We start from the raw sequence: 9,495 nt of genomic DNA, 5'->3' as shown, positions 1-9,495 counted from the left end.
GCACCACAGAACACCACGTGATCATCGCAGGGAAGTAGCCCTGAACTTTGTTCTCGGTCGATATACAGTATTCAGTGACAGTGTGAATATTGTAGAGCGCTCGCCAGGTGGCTGAAGCACTCCATCGAAATGGTTGATAAGAAACAGCTCGCTTGGCACGAGATTGGCAATCACCGAACCGTCATATTAAACATACACTTCCCATTAGGGTGTTTCACAAAATTTATTTTCACAAAATTTTGCCAGATCGCTTTTTGTCTTGTTCCAATTGGCATTGTAAGCATCTGTACCAAAAATGGAGTCAATTGCTGCACATTTAGGGGTGGCACACTTTTTCACAATGTTGACGTTTTTTTCTATTTTCAGGAATAATGGCATCAAGAAAGAAATGTAACTTGCTCGAGAAGCCCCCTCTACCTTCCATTTTAGGAGCTCGCCTTCCCTCAAAGGAGCAAGTGCTACTCCACCTCCTCTATCATATTGAAGAGGGGAAGGCATTATTATCAAAGGCCACAACAGCAACAATGGATGAAGTAAAGAAGATATGGGAGAGAGCCAGTTTACCGACAATGACGGATGCCAATCTTCGAAAAAAGATCAAGAAGCTGTATGCGGAGTACAAGAAACTCATAAAAGAGAAAAACAGAGAGACGGATGGAGCTCTTTTACGTCGTGAAACTTGGCTAGGGGATCTTCTGGACCTCTTCGATATTGCTGCAGCAAACATATTCGACGTGAAGATTCCCGAAGAAGACAAAGAATTTCTAAGGCGCCAAAGAGAAGACCGGATGTCATGCTCTTTTGGATGTGTAGACAAGGTTCAGCAAGGGAAGGATAAGAGAAAGAGGGCAAGAGAAGCTGAGAGAAACGCAAGAGCTGAACACAGTGCAGAAACAATGGCAAAACAGAAGTGTATCCGAGGTAATCACACACTATCTCGATTGAGGGAAGAAGTTGGACAAGATTCATCAACAGCCTCTGAAGATCGTTCAGACGAAGAGTTCACTTACAGGGCAACGCCTGCCAAGCCCAGCCATATCTCACATGCAGGATTAAAGAAGCGAGGCTCATCTGAAGTACTTGTTGCTTCATTGACAACAACATGGGACAGAGAGGGTCTATCCAATCGTCAGGCTGCTGCATCCTTCATAGTGACAGCAAAGAGTTTGGGACATGATGTTAGCAATTACTCAGTAAGTTCCGCAACTGTCCATAGAGCTTTGGTTGAGCAATAAAAATTGTGAAAAAGTGTGCCACCCTTTACTGGTGTCCTATTGGCTCAAATTTTGGTACAGATGTTCAAAATGTCAATAGGAGCAAGGCAAAATGCGATCTGGCAAAATTTGGAAAACTTTTACTTATACCATTATATTGTGAACCACCCTACTTCCCAGAGATGCCCGAAATATTGAATATGTCCGAATTGGAGAAATGAACACTTTTTTTAGGAGTCTGAACCGCTTCTCAGTTCAATTCTGGAGCTTAAATTTTGTATTTCTCCTTTGTTTAAGAGATTCTCAAGGTGATCGCATGTGTGGAAATTAAATAATGCCACAAATGCTGCCGTCTCTGGGTGTTTATAAGCATTGGGATATACCCAGCGATTTGTGGCTGTGATGAACAGGTATTCGATAATATGAGTGAGGAAAGTGAAAAAAACACAAACTTTAACGTTAAGAAATCATTGCGGCCTGTTCCAAGTCAAGGCATGGTTGAACAGGCCAAAATACATGGTGGCTTCAGGCCGCAGCGAGGTTACCGAGGATATGCCTTTCTACCCCACGGAGAGTGGTGACTGAGGATGCGTCTGACAAAGGATATAATTAAATAAGTCCGTTAATTATCTTCAAAAGGGGTGTTTTAATTAACACAAACACCCAATTCTCAGTCATGCACTTCCTTGGAGTTTTCTTAGTATGCTTGCGAAGTTTCAGGCTGATAGGTTTCATGGTTTTGGAGTTATGGAGGAGACGCACTGACACACACGCACACGCACACACACCCTTATTAGTGTGGATAGTCACTCAAGTCCTGGTCATTGTATTCGTGAACGATTGTTGAGAATTTGCTCATTATGCTGATGGAAGCATTTGATTATGATGATTCTCTCACAAATGCATTTGTTTTGCTTCTTACAGCGAAAGGGATCCGACAGGAAAGACTACCAGGTTGAATATAATCCTCCACCTGCTGTGAGTGAAGACTTGGCCTCCCTTCTGACAGGGATGATTCACAAAAATCCTTTGGAAAGACGCACTATGAAGGTGAGGGATGAATGATTTGGATGAACAAGCATGTTTACACACACTGGTGTTTCTGAGCTCCTGTTATTGTGAAACAAAATACTATTGTTCACTGATGGAGTCATTTCTTGATCGTGTTTAGATTTGATTTTGACACATCCATAATTATGTTTTCAAGGAGATTTTGCTTCATACGTGGTTCAACAAACCTCCCTCAAGTTCCGACACAAGCCAACATTTTAAAGCTGCTGAAGGTAACCAGCCCTCCTTTTGTACTCTTTTATATCTTTCATTCTTATTGTTTCTGCAAAATGGAGGCTCAGAGAAGAGCAAGATGATGAAGAGCATGAACTCATGAGAGAGGAGAAAGGCAACTCTTGGGCAAAATCAACAAAGGATGAACAAAAATAAGGGAAGAGAGAATTAGGAAACATTAAGAGAGAAGGGGAAGCAGTGCACAAACCTGCAGTTAGGGGTTGGGGTAAGAATGGTTCACGTGGGAAATAAAGATGATGAGTTATCACGGGGGTGAAATGAGATGGTGGTTCACCACTTACTTTGAAGTCCTGGAGGGAGTAGTGGGATAATATGGCCTACCAAAGGCAGTTTCGCATGTGGGAGAAGCGAGGAAGAAATGATTGAGGTGTGCAGTCAGCCTGGATTTTGGAAGTTTCATCATGAGGGGTCATTGGAAGAACATTTACTTCCTGGTATTGTAAGGGAGGGTTGAAGAGCAGAGTGAGAAATATCAGAGAAGAGATTATGAAAATATAGAGAGGCCACCGACTTGTCTGCAATGTGAGAGCAACAGTTCTTACCAATTGCATCTGCCTCATCACAAAAGATTCCTATAATGTTGAGACTTTTGAAATACACAGAATCTAGGAGAGACAGATCCGATTTGTGGGGGTGGGGGGTGGGGGGAGGAACGTTGGATAGAACCCATCAAGGGCAGAGGATGCAAAGTCAGAAAGGTGGTGGTAGAAGACAGAAGCCACCGATCTGTCTGCGATACGAAAGTGATAAGCCGATGGACTGCTTCATCACAGGAGATTCCAATGATCTTGGAGGGCTTGGTTATCACTGTGTCAAGCTGAGCAAGGTGAGGCAGGGGCAGTAGTCCAAGCTCCTGGGAGAGTAGTATTCCAAGCTACTGGGAGAGTAGTATTCCAAGCTCCTGGGAGAGTAGTAGTCCAAGCTCCTGGGAGAGTAGTATTCCAAGCTCCTGGGAGAGTAGTATTCCAAGCTGCAGATGATGGCCTTTTATATTCTGTTCATGAAATGATCGTTGTCTTTCAAGCAGATGAAAGATGACCAAGGGAAAATGAAAGAATGGAAAGAACAGAAAGGGGACGTGCAAAAGCAGAGCAGCAGAGCATGTTGTTAGGACACTTGAGCTGTTGCTGTCCAGTCCAGTTTCAGAGTCAGAGTCGAGGGTAAACACCAACTTCTCCATCATCACAGATGCAAAAAACAGAGTCCAGTAGCAGTTGGGTGTGACTGTGAAGAGTGGGCACAGAGAGAAAGAGGGGTTAGGGACACAAGATTTGGAAGCAAACACAGAATTGAGGCATTCGGCCTTCTCGCAAGCAGTCGGTTGTGGTGTCGTTTGAAGAGATGGAAGGGATGGAGGGAGAGCATACACCAGAAACAGACTTAACAAGATGCCACCTGGTTTCAGAGGAGGGAGACAAGTATGAAAGTTCAATCTTGACGTTGGATAGATGCTGTTTTCTGACTCTCCTGAGGGTGGACCACACTTGTTGCAGGCTTTGTAGAATTTTCTGAGATTGCCTTCCATTGGATCTGTTTTCCAGGAAGAGAAGGCAAGTTGATTCGCATCAACTACCTCGCCACAGGAGTCATTATTTTTAGATCAGTAGAGAGTGATGTTGCTGCTGTTGAGGGTGCTGTACATAAAAGTGTGAAAACTAAGAAGGTTTCCAGAGTGTTGGAGAGGGCGTTTATAGAGATGCGGAACTTGACTGGGCACAACTCACGACCTTGCTATATTCCTGCCTCCATTGAGAGAGGAGAGGATTCAGTTGATCTCATTGTGAATGGAGGAAGTCAGAAACTCAGGAATAAAGGCGGCCTTGTGTGCCACAGGCAGAGGTTGGCAAGAAAAGTGGGGTACCAAATGGCTGAATACCCGAGATGTGTCCAGGGATTCTTCCCTGACCTCTTGTTTCAGAGTTGGGCCCTTCAACCATTGCTGAGAAAGGAGCAGGAGTACGTCCAGCATTGAGTGACTGGTGTCGTATCCAAGCTGATGGTCAGATATCATACTTCAAAAATAAGAAAGACTTGACATCACCAGCCATGATGGATTCCATTACTTTGCTTGTAATAATTGTGAGGAAGCTCTCAGGTCGATCGTTGAAAACTATTCCTTCCTCTTTTTTCCCTCCATGGAAAAAATGTCCTCAGTCTGTTCAAACTTAATCTTCCCTGCAGGACTTCAAGACACTTGTTCACCACCACCTCAGGTCATCCGTCATCCATACCCATGATTTTTATTTCCACCCTCATTAGCCTACCCAAGTCAACATCTCTCATGGTTTCCAGGTTAATCTTGTTTCCCACCATGCCATCACTGGCCTGCTCACCCTTAAAACTTAAAAAAAAAAACTTTCTTTTTACTTTTGTTCAATTTCTGTTTCCTCCCCAGTTTTTCCTTCCACTTCTGTGATTGATAGTTTGCACCTGTATCCTGCTTGCTCACCCCGGTGTCCTCCCCTTGCTCTCGTTCTTCCATAGGTCCTTTATTCTTCCAAGTCTCCCTCTATTTTATCCCTCTGCCCTGTTGTTGGTGTGTTCCAACCCACCTCCTCCTTTTTTTGCTGTTCCTTTTGTTATGTTATGTCCTTTTTCACCCCTGTCTGTCTGTTTGGTTGTTTGTGAACAAGATATCTCAAAATGATGTGGACGGATTTGGACGAAATTTGGTGGAGTACTTGGGTATGTGACAAGGAGGAAACGATTAGATTTTGGTGACGATCTGGATCCAAGAATTTTTAAAGTGATTTTCGCGATGAAGAGGTTGGGCCAAAAACAACATATAGCAAGATATCTCAAAAAGTTGTGGACAGATTTGTACGAAACGCAGTAGGCAGATTGGGTATGTAACGAGGAATAACTGATTTGATTGTGGTGAAGATCCGAATCCGGATCCGAGAATTTTTTCAGTGATTCTTTACCATTGAGTGATTGGGCTAAAACGACATACAGCACGATATCTCAAAAAGATAAGAACAAATTCTGATGAAGCTTGGTGGATGAGTTGGTTCGGTGACAAGAACAAGCCAATTAAATTTCAGTTCAGGTCCGAATACAGATCCGGCCTTTCAGAAGGATAAAAACGTAATGAGCCTGGTGGAGGGATGCGCTTCACTGAGTGCCCTTCCAGATTGAACTTGCTGCAGAGAACCTTGAACTTGTGTCACTTTTACAAAGTAAGACCTCATATTTAATTAAGTAAACCAATTGTATTTTCATCTTATCTGAACATGTTCATATTCTTACCATTGAGAATTGTTGAAAATCCTTCATATATGTGAATGAAAATTAATCGCAATCTTTGCAGCACCGAATACGCAGCAGCCATCAATAGTGGACCGGAGGAGGCAGAAGAGGTCAAAGCGGTCCAAACATTGGAATCGGCTCTGGACAGCAGCAGTCGGAGACCGGTAGGCTGTATTTTCTCCAGAGGAGCAACATGCCGCACCAGCAGCCCAGGTGCAACTTGCCGCACCGGCTGCCCGGGAGCAACTTCGTGCACCAGCTACCCAGGGACATCTTGCTGCACCGGCATCCCGGGGACAACTTGCCACACAGGCTGCCCAGTGGCAACTTGCTGTATCGGCTGCCCAGAGGCAAATTTCCTCACCGGCTGCTCGGAGACAAATTCCTGCACTGGCTTCCCAGGGGCAACTTGCCGCACCAGCTGCCCAGGGGCAAATGTCCTCACCAGCTGCACGGAGACAAATTCCTGCACCTGCTGCCCAGGGGCAACTTGCTGCAACAGCTGCCCAGGGGCAACTTGCCGCACCTGCTGCCTGGGAGCAACTTCGTGCACCAGCTACCCGGGGACATCTTGCTGCACCGGCATCCCGGGGACAACTTGCCACACAGGCTGCCCAGTGGCAACTTGCTGTACCGGCTGCCCAGAGGCAAATTGCCTCACCGGCTGCTCGGAGACAAATTCCTGCACTTGCTTCCCAGGGGCAACTTGCTGCACCGGCTGCCCAGGGGCAAATGTCCTCACCAGCTGCACGAAGGCAAATTCCTGCACCTGCTGCCCAGGGGCAACTTGCTGCAACAGCTGCCCAGGGGCAACTTGCTGTACCGGCTGCCCAGAGGCAAATTGCCTCACCGGCTGCTCGGAGACAAATTCCTGCACTGGCTTCCCAGGGGCAACTTGCTGCAACAGCTGCCCAGGGGCAACTTGCCGCACCTGCTGCCCGGGAGCAACTTCGTGCACCAGCTACCCAGGGACATCTTGCTGCAGCGGCATCCCGGGGACAACTTTCCACACAGGCTGCCCAGTGGAAACTTGCTGTATCGGCTGCCCGGAGGAAAATTGCCTCACCGGCTGTTCGGAGACAAATTCCTACACTGGCTTCCCAGGGGCAGCTTGCTGCACCGGCTGCCCAGGGGCAAATGTCCTCACCAGCTGCACGGAGGCAAATTCCTGCAACAGCTGCCCAGGGGCAACTTGCCGCAACAGCTGCCCAGGGGCAACTTGCCGCACCTGCTGCCCGGGGACAACTTGCCACACAGGCTGCCCAGTGGCAACTTGCTGTACCAGCTGCCCAGAGGCAAATTGCCTCACCGGCTGCTCGGAGACAACTTCCTGCACCAGCTGCACAGGGGCATCTTGCCGCACCGGCTGCCCAGGGGCAACTTGCTGCACCGGCTGCCCAGGGGCAAATGTCCTCACCAGCTGCACGGAGGCAAATTCCTGCACCTGCTGCCCAGGGGCAACTTTCTGCAACAGTTGCCCAGGGGCAACTTGCCGGACTTGCTGCCCAGGGGCAAATACCTGCACTGGCTTCCCAGGGGCAACTTGCCGCACCGGCTGCCCAGGGGCAACTTGCCGCACCGGCTGCCCAGGGGCAACTTGCCGCACCGGCTGCCCAGGGGCAAATGTCCTCACCAGCTGCACGGGCACAACTTCCTGCACCAGCTGCACAGGGGCATCTTGCCGCACCGGCTGCCCAGGGGCAACTTGCCGCACCGGCTGCCCAGGGGCAAATGTCCTCACCAGCTGCACGGAGGCAAATTCCTGCACCTGCTGCCCAGGGGCAACTTGCTGCAACAGCTGCCCAGGGGCAACTTGCTGCAACAGCTGCCCAGGGGCAACTTGCTGCAACAGCTGCCCAGGGGCAACTTGCTGCAACAGCTGCCCAGGGGCAACTTGCCGCACCTGCTGCCCAGGGGCAACTTGCCGCACCTGTTGCCTGGAGACAAATTCCTGCACTGGCTTCCCAGGGGCAACTTGCCGCACCGGCTGCCCAGGGGCAACTTGCTACACCGGCTTCCCAGGGGCAAATGTCCTCACCAGCTGCACGGGGACAACTTCCTGCACCAGCTGCACAGGGGCATCTTGCCGCACCGGCTGCCCAGGGGCAACTTGCTGCACCGGCTGCCCAGGGGCAAATGTCCTCACCAGCTGTACGGAGGCAAATTCCTGCACCTGCTGCCCAGGGGCAACTTGCTGCAACAGCTGCCCAGGGGCAACTTGCCGCCCCTGCTGCTCAGGGGCAACTTTCCGCACCTGCTGCCCGGAGACAAATTCCTGCACCGACTTCCCAGGGGCAACTTGCCGCACCGGCTGCCCAGGGGAAACTTGCTGCACCGGCTGCCCAGGGGCAAATGTCCTCACCAGCTGCACGGAGACAAATTCCTGCACCTGCTGCCCAGGGGCAACTTGCTGCAACAGCTGCCCAGGGGCAACTTGCCGCACCTGCTGCCAGGGAGCAACTTCGTGCACCAGCTACCCAGGGACATCTTGCTGCACCGGCTGCCCAGAGGAAAATTTCCTCACCGGCTGCTCGGAGACAAATTCCTGCACCGGCTGCCCAGGGGCAACTTGCTGCACCGGCTGCCCAGGGGCAAATGGCCTCACCAGCTGCACGGAGACAAATTCCTGCACCTGCTGCCCAGGGGCAACTTGCTGCAACAGCTGCCCAGGGGCAACTTGCCGCACCTGCTGCCCGGGAGCAACTTCGTGCACCAGCTACCCGGGGACGTCTTGCTGCACCGGCATCCCGGGGACAACTTGCCACACAGGCTGCCTAGTGGCACCTTGCCTCACCGGCTGCTCGGGGACAACTTCCTGCACCAGCTGCCCAGGGGCAACTTGCCGCATCGGCTGCCCAGGGTCAAATTTCCTCACCAGCTGCTCGGAGGCAAATTCCTGCACCAGCTGCCCGGGGGCAAATTCCTGCACCGGCATCCCGGGGACAACTTGCCGCACCGACTGCCCAGGGGCAAATTTCCTCACCAGCTGCTCGGAGGCAAATTCCTGCACCAGCTGCCCGGGGGCAACTTGGCGCACCAGCTGCACGGGGGCATCTTGGCGCACCAGCTGCACGGGGGCATCTTGCGGCACCGGCTTTCCGGGGGCAAGTTGGTGCACCGTCTGCACATTGGGAACTTGCCGCACCGGCTGCCCATGGGCAAATTGCGGCACTGGCTGCCCGGGGGCAACAAACCCATCTACCTGTGCCCAGAAGGAGGTATCAGGCGGCACCATCTCTGCAGAGGAACCAAGCAGAACTGGATTCCAGAACACATCTGGTACATGGAAACAGGGTGCAATCGGTTGCCCAGCAGAGAAAAATGAAGGAAAAAGCAGAAAAAAATGAGACATCACTGAATATGACAAGGTAACCTTTCCTGTTTGAAATTCTCACAACTAGTTACCTCAGCCACTGAAGGTGGATGGAGGTTATGTTTTCACGTCTGTCTGTCTGTGAGCAGGATATCTCAGAAGGTTATGGATGGGTTCGGATAAACCTTGGTTGACAGGTTGGGTGTGTGACAAGGATGAATTGATTTGATTTTGGTGAAAATTCAGATTGTGATCCAGCCTATGAGTTGGAAACAAAATGTAAACTGTTCAGCCTCGCAGAGGTGTGCATTCTCCAGACTGCCTTTCTGGTTAGCCCACCCTTACAAAGCGAAAAGCATTGCTCAGCGATCGGTCCTGTATGTGCATACGTACGTGCATACTTGCATACGTATT

General features: G+C 50.0%; 1 long non-coding RNA gene across 1 annotated transcript; it reads left to right on the top strand.

Annotated features, from left to right (window-relative positions):
* Window positions 1-2,143: 2,143 nt before the first annotated feature.
* On the top strand, window positions 2,144-5,958 carry LOC147006579 (uncharacterized). The gene is made up of 3 exons (XR_015054738.1): window positions 2,144-2,264; window positions 2,422-2,497; window positions 5,830-5,958. It is a non-coding gene; the product is annotated as an uncharacterized LOC147006579 (long non-coding RNA).
* Window positions 5,959-9,495: the final 3,537 nt, after the last annotated feature.

The sequence above is a fragment of the Eptatretus burgeri genome, unplaced genomic scaffold, assembly GCF_056783735.1.
Source record: "Eptatretus burgeri isolate ZD-2024b unplaced genomic scaffold, Ebu_testis_v1 Ebu_testis_scaffold_3163, whole genome shotgun sequence".
In the NCBI taxonomy this organism is placed as follows: domain Eukaryota; kingdom Metazoa; phylum Chordata; class Myxini; order Myxiniformes; family Myxinidae; genus Eptatretus; species Eptatretus burgeri.
Note: the sequence above shows the minus strand (reverse complement) of the source record. Positions and strands in the feature narration are given on the sequence as shown.